We start from the raw sequence: 19,177 nt of genomic DNA on the forward strand, positions 1-19,177 counted from the left end.
ATGCTGATACTTTTTACAGGAAGATAAATATGGGTATGTTAATCCACATCATCGTGGTTGCATCAGTTAGGCAAAAGGCAAAACATATTCAGAATAATCTAATTTTCATATATGCAGACACCCAGACATGCTCTGTGTGCTGAGCGACAGTGCTCTGCAGCTGTGAAAGCCAGGCTCCGGGAGAGTCGGTGGGACTCATACGGCCCTGGTTGCAAGCGACCGCCACGCATACGAGAAACAAAACCTGCATTCTGGATATAAAAAGCCAGCAGAAAACAGACAAGCCAACTCTGGAAGCTGTCTTTAACACACCAAAAAGAAGCACGAAAAGGGTGCGATCAAATATCAGAAATGTGTAAAGTGAAAATTGCATTCGAACCTTTTTTCTACCTTTTTACCCCCCTCCAAGCCTTGAGCAAGGGGATAAGTGTAGCTTCCAATGGGAACTTTAGTAGAATTGAGTTTTAAATTCAGCAGTCACTAATGTTATTATATCCTTTCTGTGGTAAAGCCCGAATGCGTGGTGCTTTCTCCGTGATTCCCTGGCTGTAGGCGGCATTCACCATGTACTTTTCCAGAGACTAGAGGTAGAGGCACTTTCATAATACTGACTTGGTGCATCTTCCTTGTTTCTTTCTTCCTTGAGGGCAAAAAACAGATTATCTTGTTCTGAGGATATCTGACAGTGACTATTCCATGTCTGGCAGTCACTACAATCTAATTCTGCTGGACTTAATTACCATAATTTATTCCCTGTAGGTGGTTTCCAAAAATAGAAGTAGGTATGATCCTTGCCCTACAAGGCTTACACAAAAGACAGAGAATTAAGAAGATTGGCAGAGAGGGGAGAGGAAGTAAAAGGAGCAATGGCTACGGAAAGCACCCAGAGAGAGATAAATTAAATCCAAATTACTCCTTTGGTGTGATAGTGAGACTTAATAAGCAAGTTTATTAAAGGGAAAAAAATATCATTTAAAGATAGAGATGCATGAATAGCCCTCAGAATAACATGCAGGATGGCAGCATCCTAATGGTATAAACCACAACTGAAAAGGCCTTTCCTACAGTTCAAATCACTTATCTCTGGTGTTGTCCTGTCTGTGTGACCCAGCAAGTAACTCTGCCCTTCCTTAGTCGCCCCGTCTCTTTCCTACAGCTGACTTTCAGATGTGTCATTGCCATCTTTCCTTGTCACATCCCAAATTATCTTTGGGGACTGTCCTGCTCTCCACAACTTCTCCAGTGAAGAATCCCTGAACAGGCGCCCCGGGGCTCAGACCCCTCAGCAGGGCTTGGGTCGCACTTCGCCCTCCAGGCTTGATGCTCTTGTTGCTCGAGGTTTTCCCAACAATAAGGTAGCCCTTTTGTAAGGCAGGGAGGGGGACACAGCAAACCCCAAATGCTCTGCTCCTCTCAGGGTTTTTGTATCACTTAGTACCTGCTGCTTCAGGCTCGTGTGTGCTCCCCTGTATTTGTCTTCACCCCATCCCTGTGATGTGTGGCCCCGCTGTTGTCCCTCTCTGGCAGATGACTGAAAAACTTGCTTGAGGTTTGCAGAGGGAACCTGTAGTGGAGCAGGCTTGAGCCTGGCTCTTCTGTGGTCTCATGCAGGCACCCTAAATACTGCAACCTACTTCCTCTCCTTTTAGCCTTCCCCCAAAGCGGTGGCTAAATAATCCAGCAGTTGTCAATATATATAGGGCAGCAATGCCTAGAAATACTTGTGACTGTCCCCTGAATCTGGACAGGTTTCAAAACTAATGTTTACTGGCTCAGTGGCTCCACCAGCCTTTAGCGTGGCATGAATCGCCTGGAGAGGATGACTCTGCTGATGAAGAATCACCAGCTTGTACATAACCGACCCTCTTCCACAACAGCCTCTGGGGACCGTACAGCCCCTTGTGTGAGGGGATGGTGAGATGGGGCTGACGGTCCACTGCTGCCATCCCAAGACCGTCTCTACCCTGGTGAGCTGCTTTTTTCCTGGGGTTGGAGGGACCTCACTTGGAGAGGGAAGCAGGTGCTGGGTTAGGAAAGAGGTTATCAAATTAGAGATGCCCCTCGGTGGTGAGTGCCAGGCTCACCGTAGCAGTGCCGGGACTGAAGGTCATTGTCTGCTGTTGTCACCTCTTGGTGCCTGGGCTGAAGAGGAGATCGTGCCTGGCTGAAGTAGTCACGTGGAAGAAGGGAGCAGCACAGGCGTGAAGGTATGCCAGTGGTCACCTAGTGGTCTTGTCCCCTCCAGTTCTGGGTGCCATCCCCTAGGCTTTTCTGGTTGCTCTTGTGTTTTACATTTCTACATCCTTAGTGTTTTCCTCCATTTAGGGGATTTCAGGTTTCCTGTGAGGCTCTGTGGATGTACTACCTGGGTGGTAGTACAGCCACTTACCCACATCACGCACAGCATTTTTTACCTGGTGGGATGCCCCATGTCATCAGTGCAGGGAGCCTTGCTGCCTTTGGAACAGGCTGATTTTGGGGGACAAGTTTCTATTGCATGGAAGCCCCCATGGACAGGGAAAAGATATCAATAAAATAATTTATTGCTCCAATTCTGAATTCTCCCTGCATCCTGTACCCTAATATATGACTCTGCTTGCAAGAATGTCAGTGGTTGTCTCATCCCATGAAGCCATGCAGTTTATTCCTTTCCTTTGTGCACAGGAATTTCTGGATGTTAGGTTTACAGTTGGGCTTGATGATCTTAAGGGTCTTTTCCCACCTAAATGATTCTATGATTCTATGATAATCTGGGGACAGGAAAAGGGACAGTGCTGACTTTGCTCTTACACCAAGTCGATTTATTTAGCACCGTTGTTTGTGTGCTGATTTTGGGAGCGGTCTCCAGGCCTCCCTATTAAAATGCTGCTCCCAATGTGTTGGTTCTCTGTTGCTTCATGTCTTCCAGGACAGTGAAACATCTGTCCCGAAGGTACAGGCTGCTCCATAGCAAGCACACCAACGGAAATGTGCCGCTTCGCCGTTTTCCCCGCGTCCCCACTGTGTGCTCCGTGAGCTGGGGCTGCAGCGTAATTCATACCCCGCAGCAGCGGGACTCGAGCTGCTGTACTGGAGAAGCGAGCTGAGGGCACCGCATCCCGCGGGCGGCCGCCTCGCAGGCGCCCAGCGGTGGGGAATAATATGTTCAGCAGATGCACGCTGTCGCTCCCTGTTGACTTAGTATGTGCGTGGGTGCGTACGCTGTAGGTGTCTCAGGCTCGCTAATGAAGCTGTGGAGATGAATAATACTTAACTGCTGTTGCATGATGCTTCTGCCGCTGCAGTTCACTTGTAGCAGTAGTTGGGTGAGAGAGGGGATGCTACGGATGCACTTCATCCTCCTGCCACCTTCACTTTCTACTTCCATTCCGCTGGGAGTCAAATGATTACAGTGTTTTAACTGGAGGATATTTTGACTAAAGTATTTCTTTAAGAAACAAAGAAATCTGTGTGATTAAGTAGACACGATTAAAGAATTAAAAAATAAAATGGCTTTTTGGGGCTACATTCCATTAATGGTAGTGCTGTTCATTACTCTGTTCGAGACTATGTCTTTCTTAATGCGGCACGTATTTTCTTACACCTTTTGTATGCAAGAAGAATGTTCTTTTATTTATCTTTTAGATAAATAGATAAATATTTAGATAAACAAAAGAGGAAAATATCTACATTTTTAGTTCCTTACTGTATGTATGCCATGACAGAAGACTATAAAACAGCCTTCTGGAGAAGAGAGCGGCCAAAAAATAGCTTTCGAGGAAAAGTAAACAGCGAGGAAAAAAGATGCGCTGAGTTAAGACCTCACCAAAAGAAAAAAAGCACCAGGGAGACAACTCTGGCCACAACTACAAAGCGCAAACACAAAGCAGCCTGATTAATCAACTAGTCTGCTTCTTAGGTTTATTGAACATGACAAGAAACTGAATAGAGAACAAAATCAAGGTATGTGTACGACAGTAAGGGTGAAACTCCTTGCCGGTTATAACCAGTAATTTTTATGTTGGGTTTCATAAGGATTGCCTTTCTCTGTCCAAAGCAGAACCAAAAAAGAATAAAAACAAATATGAAACGGTGCCTTGTGATCACAATCCTAGCCTGTTTATATGTGTGCTTCAAATTAAGGGTTTGGTGTCATGGAAACAGCTTCCTCATTTGGAAAGCTCTGCGGCAGGGCGAGAAGGAAAAGCCTGGCGAGAGCGAGAGGAAGAGGGAGCGAGGGAGCGTGTGAGTGTGGCCGCATAGTCTTCCCAACATCACCAGCTCCCTCCTTTCCCCAGAGAAAACGGAGCCAAGAGGCGGGCAGGGCTGTCAGGCTGCCTGCCTTACCTTGCTCCGGAGCAACGCAGCTCGCTCCCCTTCGCTCTTTGTCGCCTGCGAGAGTGGATGTGCCTTATTTTGTAGTTAATGCGAAGTGCAGTTCTAACTAATTCTGAAGGGGGTTTTCTGTACTGAAGGAATGCATGTGTGTGTATATATATATATATATACACACACACACACGTCATATACTTTTGTATACGGACTTTACCTAAAAACAGTATTTATCCACTAAAGCAAACGAGTCCAGAATCTATATAAATACTGTTTGTTCTATTCTGCTTGCGTACATATATGCATAGTATGCTTTGTATATCTTTAGTGCTAAAAAGACGTTTCCTGTTGCTCTGCATCAAAGGAAAGCAGTCATTTGTGTAAAGAGCTTTTAAATTTTACCAGGAGAGAAATCTCTCCAGTGAATACAGGATTACAATAGATGGTTGGGAATTTACAACACCACTTGCATTGTCCTAGCTTCGATGCCAATTTATGCTCATTTTGTGGGCACAGTTTAGATTACTCAGTAATTGATTACATTAAGCAATAACATGAGAGCTTTACAAAGACTAAATTAAGGGCATGTACTATATTTCTGCTGTGTTGCTATCATGCATATCACGCAGGAGCAGAAACAGATCAATCCTTTACAACAGATTTTTTTTTAAGCATAGTAAACCTGGATCTAAGATCCTGAGGTGGGATCACGTGAACCCAGTGGAGACGTTCCCCACTTCTTTGAGAATCTCAGATGGGCATCATGGAACGACCAAGTCACAGGGCAGTGCTTTCACAGCAGGGCCAAATGTGTCCCTTCCTTTGACTACTAGATGAAAAAGCCGCTCTGCTCTCCACCGAACTTTCTAATCTAGCTGGGCATAGAAAATTTGGTGGTGTAGCCAGGGCATTTTGTGATGGTGCCTAGCCCCTTGGAGGCCTGTTAGACAGGCAGCTTAATTTTAAAACCAGAATTCAGTCATTTCCCCCAGCCAGGAGGAAAGAGACACCCACAACAAAGGGGAGCTGAGGTTGGGGCCAGAGCATCTTTGGAAGCAAACTGCAATTCCCAAGGGAAGAGCTGGCGGGGAGCCGCTTGCTGCCTATGCAGGGTACCTGTAGTATGGGCATGGTTTGTAAACAGCTTTTGCTCTGCTTGTTCCCCTCCTGGGAAGAGAGAAGTAGTCAGTTTTGGGTTGTGTGTGTGTGGTTTTTTTTTTTTTAAAAAAACAAATAATTCCTAGTTTAAGAAAGGTACAAAATGAAGAATTGGAAGTAGCTGGGAGACAGGGAGGCTGCAATTCTGCTCACCCTTGTTACGGTTCCTGCCCCAGAACAGGGCTCCCCCCATGAATGCTGCAGGGAGGATGCTTCGGGAGCATTAATTCTGGTGCAGCAAAATCGATGTGCAACTTTGGCGCTGAAGGTCCATGAAGAAGAGTTCGGTGTTGCTGTGAGAGGTGCTTAGCACTGCAGCAGCAGCATCTACTGGAAAGATGCTTCCTAACAAAAAGCAGCTCATTCTTGTCTGCTGTGCAGAAATAGGCGTGTTAAAGGAACTGGAGGTGGAATGGTTATCTTGAGAAAACTGCTGAATTCTCAGAGAGAAATGAAATAAAAAGTGTCTCATTAATGCAGAGGAAAATAAAAAAAAATGTTAAAATTATAGAAAATTTTCTGTCTTAGAATAAGTCAATAGGTAAGGTAGGAAAGCTTGAAATTTCTTTCTTCAGAACCAGGCAATGGAGTGTAGTTTAGTTGAATAGCTCTGCCTCAGACTGTCATTCTCTTTATTATCAAAGCAACATGAAAGGTCTAAGAGCTTGGGCAAAAGAGAAACGGCTGTGCAACCTTTCTTCTCCTTGAGTTGTGCCTTTGTGCATGACTTACGTAGGTGTTTTCAAAGTATTGAGGAACAGGATGAAGAAGTGTGCATTTGCATTAGTGGTTTTGTTCAGATCAGGCGTGTGTCTTGAAACAGCTCTTCCAGTTGTCTGCACTAACATCATTTGGTTTGCATTACAGGGTGATCTCAGAGCTCATGAACTCAGCTCCTCCTGGATGAAAATGAGAAAAGCGCTCCCACCGGTAATGGCCTTTCAGTCCATCAGGCCAGGCTGGAACTTGCCTGAAGTAAATCCCCCCTCCCTGCCCTCCCTGGTTTTTTAATAATGTGGGCATTAGGTCCTCAGAGCCAACTGTTTATCTCCACACGTATCTTCTAATTGCAATGTAGACGCAGCCTTAGGCTATGGAAATAGCTTCAGTTGCTACCCCACAGCTCCCTATCTTCACCTTTGGAAGATCTCTAGCTTTCCCTCATTCTGAGGATTGATAGCAAGTGCCTGTTTTTTGCAGAAGAAAAGAGCTGTTAAAATAGTGATTATTATTGGTAAGTGTGCATGGTACAATCTATTGCTGTTTTTCTCCTGAATAAGCAATGCACAGAACTCCCCTGAGAGGCAGAGTCATTCAGGAGCTATCTAGACATGTAAGCTTCTGCAAGTCTTCGATCTAACTCCGAGGTGGGAATGCAAATCTGAAACTTGGGGGTATCCTGTGGCTTTGTAACTCTCTCCAGGACAGGCGTGCTCATTGAGATTAATAGATCTCACATATTCCTCGTTTACTTGTGTAACATTATAATAGGGATAATGCTCCCCCTTTAATAAGTAATTAATAATAACTCAGTGTGAGTTACAGATAGAACTTAAAATTATATTTCACTGTAATTAACTGTTTCAGATCAGGGCAGCCTGGCCTTGCAGACCCATGCAAAGGCGGCCCAGGGGACAGCGTGCTGCAGGCAGCAGATGTGAGCACTGGGTTTCCTTCAGCATGCTTGCAGGGATAACAGCGCAGGTGGGGACTCAGACCTGCCTGGTCTCCTGCCCCTGATCTGCCCCGGAGCTTTGCGTTGCTCTGGGAGCAGAGCTTCTTCAAGGTCCTGCCTCCCATCTCTTTGTCCCCTTTCTGGGCTCCTGTCTTTTGGGTCGGGAGCCAGAAGAAGCTGCTCTGGCAATGCAAGGGGACCACAGCTGAGAAAGGCTTGCGCCGTGGGCTTCTTGCTCCTACTTTGCAGGAGTGTGGCGCCGTATTATTCTTGGCACGTAGGGATACGTGATTTGCGAACTCGTGACACGTGACAGGGTCATTGCTAAAGAACATTTCTCAGGCAAGGGGACACGATCAGCTTTCTTGCTCTTGTATCTCAGAGGACACCTTTGTACCTCCCAGGACACCTTTCCACCTGTGCCGTGGGAAGCAGCCCCTGCTGCAGCCTGGTGAGAAGCTGCTCTCGAGAAGAGCTGCCCTGGCTCTTAAAATAAAGGACTCAGGTGCTGCCCTGTTTCTCTCTCAAAGGTCTGTGCTACCATCCTGCATCTCACCAGAGATGTGCCTTTTTACAGCAATACCAACAACAAACATCCTAGTAAACTTTATGCAGTCCTTGGAGCTTCCTCTTTGTTGGGGTGTGAACTCTGCTTCAGGGTGGTGTTTCTTGTACTATATTCTTTTTTCTTTTTTTTTTTATTTTACTTGTCTCAGAGTATTTTTTTTGTCTGTCTGATCTGCACATTTTGGAAGAAGATCATGGCTGCTTCATGGAATCAAAGCCTGTGAAAAGATTTCTTAGCAAGTCTTTTTTGGATATAACTGTTTTAATAAGTACTTTTCACAGACATTTTGAGACTCCTGCTTGCCTCAACAGCTATACCACAAAGACTCGAAGAAGATATATCTGAATAGCTGTGGTCATAAAAATAGTTTTTTAAACTATAGAACAAGAGCTTTCTTAAATTACAATGTGATGTCAGGAGCGAAAACAGTTGGTGCTGGTGCCAGAGACGGTGAGAGAGGAAAGAGAAAGGCAAAAGAAAGCACCAGCGGCAAAACCAAGCAAGTTCGTTTAAGAACTGCTGCTCAGTCCTTAACAGTAGTTTTTTCAGTTCGTCTCTAGAATTGTCAATATTGGGCATGTAAAAATAATTAAAAAAAAAAAAAAAAATCCCACCTTGTTCTTCTCAAGACAAAAGGGAAGGACTTGGCCAGCTTCACTGCAAGGCCGGTATAAATTGGGCCATAAATACAAGGGAAGTACGTAGAAAAAAAACATGGACAAGACTTTGAGCAATTGACTCGGGTCAGGGAGGAGTGAGGAGGAGCTTGGGATGGGACTGGTGTGGTGCTGTTGCTTGGGAAAAGGGTTTTTGGGTTCATCAGCCTGCCGCATTATTAAGACATGCATGGGGAATCCTTCTGACACGACTGAATGTAGCGGTTTGACATATTGCTCTGGCCTTTATCTTAGATGAAATACAGGGACATTTTCTATTCTGAACCCAGCTGTTAAAGAAATTAAATCAATCTTTCTTTCCATCTACTTGAATGGGAGTTAGATTGGACCCTAAATATTTTAAATAGCTTTGTGTTGAATTTCAGCACGAGCTTGGTCAAAGTTAAAATATTTAACTTGGAAACAGAAAAGAAAGCATGGGTGTGGACATAAATGACATCTGGGGAAAAAAATACCAGGCAACAAGTTATTATTCTCAGCTTCCCTTTCAGTTTTCATTACACATCACCTGATACCTAGGAGGGATCAGTTTGCTGTTGGGAACTGCATGCACCACCTCAAAACAAAGAACGATAATTATGAAATGCAAAAAACCTCTAGCACATGAGCTCAAGATCTTGCTGTAGCCGCAGTGTTTATTTTTTCTGCAAGTTGCTTGGATGATGGCACTTCTGTCAAATGCAGAATCTCAAGGTCTGTAGACTACAGTAAATAAAGAGAAGGATGATGCAGACAACTGTAGACACTTAGATAATCTACATTTTACCAGCTTAGGTCAAAAAGCATTCAAGAAAGACATTTCAGAACTGCTGCCCCCCATGATGTGACAAAATACATCATTCAGAGGACATAACTCAATATTTTAAAAGATGAGCTGTTTTCTGGACGAAAGAGGCACTGATTAGCCTGCCATACAGGGAAACTACCAGACCCAGTCTGAGTTAGTAAGGATAGCTCACATTGTTCCCCCAAAATAATGGAAGCATATTTGGAAAGTGTAAAGAATCCATTGATTTAAGAAAATAAAATGTTTTGCTCAGTTCCAATTTCAGTTGCTCCAATTCAAATGCAAAAGCAACTTAAGTCAATATATGTATATGAAAAAGGAAGGAAGTAGGTCAGAATAATTATGTTGGAATAGCTCAGATTCGTCTTGATTATAGATCTTAAAATGTCTAAAGAAGAATAGTTCCTACTATACATTGAATGCATAGAAAACTTACTGAGAGAAGGGCTTAATGTCATGTGCATTTTTCTGATGAAATTGAAAAGCTGAGAAAATAATGAAAGGATTGTACTGTACTATGGTAGATTTTTCTAAAAATTGTCATTGTGTGGTGGGTTGTTTTTTTTTTAATCTGTGTTGTAATTTTGGCGGTGATTTGTCAGACTCTGTGTGTGCATAAAATGACAGAGAGGAGGAACTTCCGGTGCCTAAAATTGGCAAGCTTAATTTAGGTTTCTTAAAACTATCAGTGGTGGTGGTGATGGTAGTAGTTCTCTTTCTGTGTACTTTTTCTCACATGATTCATAAGTTTGCGGTTAAAAATTTTAAAAGCCACTTCAGGCATCCTGTAAGGATTTTCTGCAAATCCCTGTGTTTGTGTCAATGGGCCCATATGCAATTTTAGCTCAAAGATACCTTTGTAAAGCTGGCTTCTGGTGCCTAGGATGTTAATAAAAGTTGAAGTCACGGCCAAGATTTGCCTCTTCTATCATTGCTGCTGTAAATGGGAGGCTAGCTTCTACTTTCAAAGCAGAATTTGGCCTCTAATTGGTGTTGGCTCATCCCGTGTGATCATGGAACCTTATAGTAACACATGGGGTTTTATTGTAATTCCTTTGCAATGGACATGCTTGCTTTTTTCGCTTCCCTGTAGACTGCTGTTTTCCAACTCTGCCCAAAGGAGAATACCGTTTATTCTATAATGATACCTCTTTCTCTAGTCTCATCAGGGGACACATCAAGATTTGCGAGTTCGTGTTTGTCTTGACTAAACATTATTTGGTGGAACACTGGAAAAGCTTTTGCTAAACTCAGCCTCTCTATATTTTTCATTGGCTTTCTCTCCATAGGGCAATCTGAGATTTGTTCTGTGTATTATAGAGGTTTTCATTAAACCTTTTCCTTACACCACTTCTAATCCAAATCTGTCACTTCTCAGCCAAGCCAACCATTTATGTTCATGACTTTACTCTTTTGATGGGTGTGCAGATCTGAAGCGGTCATTTTAGTCAGCTGCTTTTTTGCCTACAGGTTCTTTGTGGGACTCTACAGAAGGGTTTTTTGGTGTGTATTTCACACTACTGAGAGGGTTAAAAAGGGGCTGGTGTATTTGCAGTATGAAGGAGGATTAATTGTCTTTTAGAGAGGCTGAAGTTTGCAGATGACACCAAGTTGGGTGGGAGTGTTGATCTGCTGGATGGTAGGAGGGCTCTGCAGAGGGATCTGGACAGGCTGGATCGATGGGCCAAGATCAACTGTATGAGGTTTAATAAGGCAACGTGCCGGGTCCTGCACTTGGGTCACAACAACCCCATGCAATGCTACAGGCTTGGGGAGGAGTGGCTGGAGAGCTGCCCGGCGGAAAGGGACCTGGGGGTGCTGGTTGACAGCCGGCTGAACATGAGCCGGCAGTGTGCCCAGGTGGCCAAGAAGGCCAACAGCATCCTGGCCTGTATCAGAAATAGTGTGGCCAGCAGGAGTAGGGAGGTGATCGTGCCCCTGTACTCGGCACTGGTGAGGCCGCAACTCGAATCCTGTGTTCAGTTTTGGGCCCCTCACTACAAGAAGGATGTTGAGGTGCTGGAGCGTGTCAAGAGAAGGGCAACGAAGCTGGTGAGGGGTCTGGAGCACAAGTCTTATGAGGAGCGGCTGAGGGAACTGGGGTTGTTTAGTCTGGAGAAGAGGGGGCTGAGGGGAGACCTTATCACTCTCTACAGCTACCTGAAAGGGGGTTGTGGCGAGGAGGGTGTTGGTCTCTTCACCCAAGTAACTAGTGATAGGATGAGAGGAAATGGCCTCAAGTTGCGCCAGGGGAGGTTTAGATTGGATATTAGGAAAAATGGCTTCACTGAGAGGGTGGTCAGGCATTGGAACAGGCTGCCCAGGGAGGTGGTGGAGTCGCCATCCCTGGAAGTGTTCAAAAAACGTGTGGATGTGGCGCTTCAGGACACGGTTTAGGGAACATGGTGGCGCTGGATTAATGGTTGGACTTGATGATCTTGAAGGTCCTTTCCAACCTTGTGATTCTGTGTGATTCTGTGGAAGACTGGGAAGTCAAGGGGTATAAGCAGATAGTTTGATAGAAACTTCTCTTTGCTGCTTATCTGTGGTTATGTGGTCTATCTTGTACTTAATTTCACATCTCGTTCTGTTTTTGGAGTCTGAGGTAAAGAGGCTGTGCTAGAGTGGAAGTGTTTAAGAATGAATTCCTCCCATTTTTTATTTAGTTTTCTTCATTGTACAACGGTTGTGTGTGTTAATTTAGGATGAAGATTGTGCTAGCATGACTATGCTGAATTTTCTCAAGGGTAAACTGCTGCATATACTCCACCTGAAGCCACACTGAAAATCATGATGGAAATCAAAATCAGGACAAGGCAATTTGCTTTATGAGCAGGGTGATTCACCAGGAGCAAATGAAAGATCCAGGAGAATCAGTCTGATGCCAGCAGAAGATCTGGCATCAGACATGAGGATTTCTCATAAAAAATCCACTTCTGACTAAATATTTTTGTTGTAAACAACTGCTGCCGAGATGATACATGAGAAGAGATACCCTACTTCATTACAATGTTTGGAGTCTTTCTCTTTTCACAATATAAATGCACCAATTTTCTCTGCCTTTTATAGCTCTGGCAGATAAAGTGTAGAGGGTAGCTTGAAGGGTCATCTAGTTTAACCTTTATTAGCACATCAATGCATGAAACAGTATTAAATAGAAAATAGAAACACCTCAGCAACATATCAAGTACTCAGTTTGCATTTACAGGCTGGAGTGTAATTTGTGAAGATACTGGATGACAGGTCTTTTTTTCCCTGACTGATAAATAGAAGAGGTGGAATTCTAGAGGTAATAAAGCAAAAAAAATCCTCTATTCATTGTTTTGATTTCTTTACTTTTTTCTTAAATGTATTTAACAGTTTCTCTCTCTCCTGGAGTAAAAATTTGTAAATTCTAAATGTGTCATTTTGCTTTCATGACATTTTATTCAGTGACAGAATGTGACAACGCTCATTTGTTTTTGCCCATTGACATGATAAATATGAAGCTATGAAGTGCATAAACCTTTTTCTGGAGATGCTGTTGAATTAAAACCCTATCCTAATTTTCCTTAAAACAGTAAGTTTAATTGGAAGCAAGTTGAACACTGTGACAACATGCAGCAAATATACGTATTTTTTCCATTCATATCTTGTATACTTCTGGGCTTTTGAAATTAACCCGTTGATTTGCGTACGTATTCTGTATGCTGAGATTTGAGAGGTGTGGGCAGGTTCTATAAACGAATTCCAGTTATTTTGTAAAATGCACTAGTAAGCTTTTTCCTTCCCCCATAACCCTGAAAGACAGACAACAGCAGAGAGGGCTCCCTCGCCAACCAGAGCGCATCGGTCTGTAACTGATGCGTCACCCAGAGCCGCTGAGGAGAAGATTCCTGCTGTAGACACCAGGAGCTCATTTCCCCTTTCCATTCGAATTCCGTTTGCTGCCACTCATTTAGCCCTCAGCCCTTCACAGCTGCGCATAAAAAAAATGAAGGGGTGGCCTGCAGGTAAACTTTACTGGAAGCTACAAGCAGATTGGCCAAAGATAACTCTGCAGAGGCAATAGCTGTGCATGAGTTTCTGTGGCAAACAGGTCCAACCACTTTTAATCCATTATTCTGCTGCAATTTGATAGCCATGTTCTGCTCCATCAAAGTCGCTGTATTCTTCGCCCTTGTTTTTCTTCCTCTTTTTCCAGCTGCAGGGCTCAGGTCGGTGAGCTGTGAAGCCTCCTGCTGTTGCCGTTTCCAGCGCAAGGGGTGGGAGGGCTCTGCGTCAGAGAGGGGAGGTGGACGGGGGGGTCCCGGGTGGAGAAGGGTAAAGGGGACAGAGCAGAACTGGGACGACAAAGCGGGGTTCAACTGGGGCTTCTGGGGTGGCCCTGCTGGGACCATCAGTATTTTTGAAAGGATTGTGGTACCACATCCTTGCCACGTACCATAATATTCCAAGTAGGTGCATCTAATCGTAACTGTCACTTACTCAGTTAGACAGAAAAATTTGGGATTTTTTTTTCCCAAAATCCAGTTTTCCTCATAGAGCCACATCATCCCTAGCAGATCTTTCTGTTTTGTGTAAAAAAGGGCCTTTTGCTTTGTTAGAGCCTCTCCTGCTCGTTGAGCTTTCCAACAAGGTGGCATGGGCGAGGTTGCATTTTGGGGGTTCGCTTTGTGTTGTGGCAGGAGGGGAGGCAGCCTGGGGGGCAGCAGTGGTGGGCACCGGGGCTGGAGGGAGGGGGCTGGTGGCAGCCCACAGCGAGCTGAGCTCTCCGTCCTCTCAAGACTGCTCAGATGAAAATGCTTTAGTGGGAACTTGACCTTTTCTTCCCTGGTTACCAGGAGTCTGGGAAAAGCAATAAACTTTTTTCAGAATTGTTATTTTATTGATAAAAAACCCTGTTGTTTAGAAAAGGGTTTTTTTTTTTTTTTTAATTATTGGCTGGTTTTATTTTTCAGTTATTTCAGGAGGGGAGTACAAAGAACCCAGCTGTTTCAAGGTGCAAGTTGAGGTACTATAAATCAAAAGGATATGGGGGTTGGGCTGGGCACTCCACGGGAGTTGTAAGCTTTGACGAATGAACAGATTTCTTGTTTTCCCTTAAACTTGTTGCCAGCCAGTTCAGATCTTCCACCTTGCCTTCAACAAACTGCCAGTGAATGTAATTTAATTAAAAACATTTTTTAAAATATATTAAAAAAAAGCCCAGCAGAGGTTCTTTTTGTCTCCTTGGCTTTGGACTTCTGTGTGAGCAGGTCCCATCATACTCCTCTCTTGACTTGGTGAAGATGGTTTCTCATACTGAAGAATGGGAGAAACTGTCAGAAATTTTGTTTTCTGTTAGTTGACTGCTGAAAATCTGAAATTTGAAGGCTGCTGTTAGTGAGTAAAATAAGGCCAGAGCCACTGAGAAGCCACCAAACTTTCAGTATTTGTATGCTTTCTCTTTGTTTTGTCCTTGTTAATGTAGAAGGGCTTCAAAAAAATCACAAAACTCAAAACATGGGCTTTTTTGGGCTAATTTTTAATTACTTAGCACTTAGAGGCTAAATTACTGTTTTTTTCGAAACACCTCATAAGTGTCAAGTTTTAAAAAGAGAGTATGTGGTAAACATTTGTGAGTGATACCGCGTGTTTCGCATGTTAAACAACACGATAAAACATAATGCAGCTTAACTGTGGCATGGCAACAGGTCTTCCATAATTAACTTTGCTAGTTGCACATGAATCTCAGTGCTTTATTTCAAATTAGGCTGGATATGAACCACAGCTCAGAGAAAAGAACAACCCTTATATGAATTATAAATATGCAAGAAAAATACAGGATACTAGGAGTAGGTTGCTTTTTTTTTCCACTTTTTCACAATTTTTCTTCTCTCAGGTTGTCTTGAGAGAAGCCACAACTGTGTGGCTGCTTAGATGAGCATCTGTTCTCCTCAGAGGAATCTTTACCAACACAAATGCCAGTTCACAAGCAGTTCCAAACCGCTGCAGAGCACTGACATTATTCAAATGTTTGTGAAAACGTCCTGGTTTACGAGTGAATATAGTGGATCCTGTTGACAAAAAATGAATTGGAGAGTGACTAAGCAAATTCAAAGTCAGATGTACCTTTTCAATGCAGAACCATCTTATATTGCTCACTGCTCTTATTTAGATAAATTCTTCTACGCTTATGGACTAATGCCGTGTGGTAGTAGGGCTGTGACAATAACAGCGCTTCCACGGGGATGAGTAGTGCAGGCAGCCCGAAGCATTTAATGACATCAGTGTTTCCTATAAATTAAGTGTGCAGCATTACATTTTATTGACAGGAAATAGCTAACTTGTCTTAAGGCATCTGGCTCTCCATTTTATTAACCTGCAGGATGCCTAACCCAAGAAGCACATATATAACATTATGTCAAAAAGATAATTATTTCCAGGAAGGCATCGCGTACATATGAAACACTCTAGTGTTTCATATAACAAGCAGTGGAATAATTGTCAATACTGTACCTGATCAGAAAGTAACTATCTCAGAAGGGGATAAAAGCAAATTCATTGGCTTCTTGTGAAAAAGCATTTTTTATGGATATAAAATATAATTTAATATATATATATGCTCTTCAGCCTCCCTTTAGTTATTTTTGTGCATTTAATAGTAGCATTTCGTATTCCGTCAACCTTCATCCAAGCGGTTAACAGACATTAATTGAGATCCACGGTCTCGCGCCTGTCACTTTGATGAGAGATGGTGGAGATGGAAGAGAAGCGAAGGGCCTGGTGGCCGGAGAGGTGGGTGTCCCTCGGCGACCAGCACGCTGAGAGTCGTCCTGCGACGCCTTCCCTGTGCCGCCAGCTCTGGCAGCGTTACCGCGGCCGTCGCGGCTTGTGGTGTTTTCCTTGAAGACTCCCTATCCCAAGTCAAGTTATTGTATCGTGCTACGGGGAGGCTTTCACCGTTGGAGAGACCAGCTTGGAGAGGGGACTCCAAAGACTCAGGAGTGAGAGAATAAAAGAAGACCAATGCGATCTATTTCAAAAAACCCGCGATTCTGAAGGACAACCTCACGTGGCCCGATGTGTGATTTCTGCGAGCGTGGGGCTGTTGGGGTGGTTCCCTAGGGCCGAACGGGCAGCCGCAAACCCCGGGAGAACACCGGCAGCTCCAGATCCTGCTCTTGAGCCCGCGCCACTGCTGGGGCCAGAGAGGCCGCCTGCACCAGAACCTCGCGTGCCCAGCCAGGGCACGAGGGACGCCCTTCCGCGGCCAGCGCTCGTCTGGGCCTGTGCTACCGTGATGGTGCCAAAGTCCTGCTCCCCGCTGTCCTCAGGACGGTGGCGGAGGCAGGGCCGGCCAGCCTGGAGGGGTGCGTATGCGTTGCAGACGGTAAGCACAGATGAGGTGGTGTCGTTTCCATGTGGCTAGCTCCGTTAGTCATTCAGGGCAACGTCCACTGCAGTTTTGCCCTGAATTTGGGAGCAGGCTCCAGCCCTCGCACCTGTGCTCCCGTTGAGGCTGCGAGCCCGGGCCTGCGAGTCTTTGCTGGGTGGATGAAGCCTTCCAGCTCCTGCCGGACCGGCCCTGCTGGCAGCACGCAGGGAGTTTGAGATCTCTCCTGCAATACCGTGGCCGTGGTGCTGGGGCACGAACCAGCAGCCGCGACCAAACCTGGGGCACAGGCGCTGGCTTGTGGAACCGCTCGACGCTGTTCAAGACGCCTGCACTGCTCCAGCGGTCGCGGCTCCTTCTAAAAATACACGGAGCATGCCCACACAGACCCCCGTCCCAAGGCTCTCCGTGATCGCTGTAGTACCCATGGTGTCAGTGGCTGTGACAGACGGTACCAGGTAGCCTATAGTTGCCCCATGCCTCTATATCCACCTAAATCTGTAGTTGGGCTAACAGATTATAAATTGATTATATAAAAAACCAAACAAATAGAAACATGATATAGTTTATTGTATGATATTATCCCAATATATTATTAATTAATTAAAAATAAAGATCTATAAAAGAGATTATATCAATAAATAGAACACAGTTGGGCTAACATTATAAAAATAATGCTTGTCAGTCAGCCACAACCACTTTTAGGTGTGGATAGCAGGTATAATGTTTGCGGAACAGATGGTGCTTATGTTGAGTGAAGCTGTCTGTAAGTTCCTCCACAGCACAGAGGGGCACAATCGTCTGATTCAGTTGGGATTAGGTCCGTGTAATTTAGTATTGCAGAGAAAGATGAAAAGATTTTGGAGAGGCTGCTGCCTGTTAGTAGAAAGGAAAAATTGGAAGTGCTGCTAAAAAGCTTGGGTTTTGCTTTAGGATACAGAGAAAGGACGCTATAGTGAGAATTTACCTTGCAGTCTCTAACTAGCAGAGGATTGGCCACCTGATGGAGAAAATGACACTAAGTAGCGCGGTCATTTAGTTACTGTTTTGTCATCTGAGGTTATCTGCTCATCCAGAGCCCACATGCATATTCTTTCTGTTTGTAAAAGCTTTCCTTAAACAATGTAGTCAGGTAACCAAGCCTCACTCTAGGATAGAGTGGTGTTCATATACTTGTTTTTCTATGTTTGATAACTTTGCCAAAATTTAAGAGTTTATATTTAAAACTTCCACTGTCAAAATGTGTGCACAATTGCTATTCTCTGAAGCAATTTGGCTGTTTGCAAGGAAGAGATGACACTTACTGCCATTGCAGAGCGTAATTTCTTTTTTAAGAAACCAGAGTGGCCATTTCCCATTGGCATCTTTGTGACAGCTGAGCAGGGGATTAGTCCTGCCTCATTGGGCGGTTTGGGGCTGCAAGCATGCGTGCAGCCTGGGAACTTCCTAGCCCCTTCCTCACATCTTGTAAGGGGTTACTTACGGTACCACAGGGAGACACAGGACATGAAAAAAAAAAAAAAAAAACAGTTTTCAAGCTGCCTGTGCAAACCTGACTTCACTATCCCGAATGCTAACAAGTGCAGTCTTGGGTTACCCGCTCACACACGGCATTTTCCACAGACTCGCAAATAGTTCAGGGTACGTGGGCTGGGGGGATGTATCACAGCTGTGGGGAGAAAGAGGCTGTCGCCTTCAGGGCCTCTGCATTATTCGCTGCAGGGACTGGGAAAGTGTGCAGTGAATAAGACGGAGCAAGGGGAAATCTCCTGGGATGGGCTGTTAAGTACTGCCCCGAAGAACTTGATTTTCTTCCTGATGCTGCCCGAATTCCATGGGGATTTAAATCACATTACTTCACTGACATTTTTCACAGGTGATGCCTGTGTGTTCTTCAATTTCTGGATTTCTTATCTGAGCCCTTCAGTCTGACTTGTTGAAATGAAATGAAGAACACTTGGAGTTTCCAATGGAGACCAGGAGAGTTCTGCTTTGCTCTGGAGAAATATAGTGCAATAAAATGCCAGATTCCCTAAAAAAGTCAAACTGTAAATGTTTCAAATGAGTTAGCCCTGTTGACATTAATATCTCTGTGCCTCAAGCCTCTGTTTGTAAAATGGATGTAAGGAAGCTTCCTCATCTCACAGGACATTTGGGAGAGTGAAGTCGTCATTTTTGGGAAAACACTCATACGCTGAGGAGTATGTAGGGAGACGGATAATTCTGTCTCTACAACAGAATTTGACTAGCTAGTAATAAGGGAGGCATTGGTGGAGCACCGCACAAAGATGGAAGCAATACAGGAATTAAGTCTAATGGAGTTGGATGCTCTTTCGCCATCCCATTCCCCCAGTGAGGAATATCAGGTGAGCAGCTACGCCCCGTCTATTCGGTGTAAAAAGAGGAAGGGCAGGAGCGCTGCAGAGAGGACAGCGCACGGCCAGGCGGCCAGAGGGTACCGCAACACGCGTGTGACGGAGCTACGCCAGGTTTGCAAGGGTGGCCTTGCCTCGGGAGCCCTGTGTCCGGCACTACCGGCTGCTCCTCGGGTTACGGGTGCGCTTAGCAAGGCAGCGCCGAGTTAAAGGCACCGAAAGAAAGCCCAAGGAGGGTGATGGACCAAACGCCATGCAGCGGTGCTCAG

The sequence above is a fragment of the Phaethon aethereus genome, assembly GCF_964289735.1.
Source record: "Phaethon aethereus genome assembly, chromosome: 1".
Lineage (NCBI taxonomy): Eukaryota > Metazoa > Chordata > Aves > Phaethontiformes > Phaethontidae > Phaethon > Phaethon aethereus.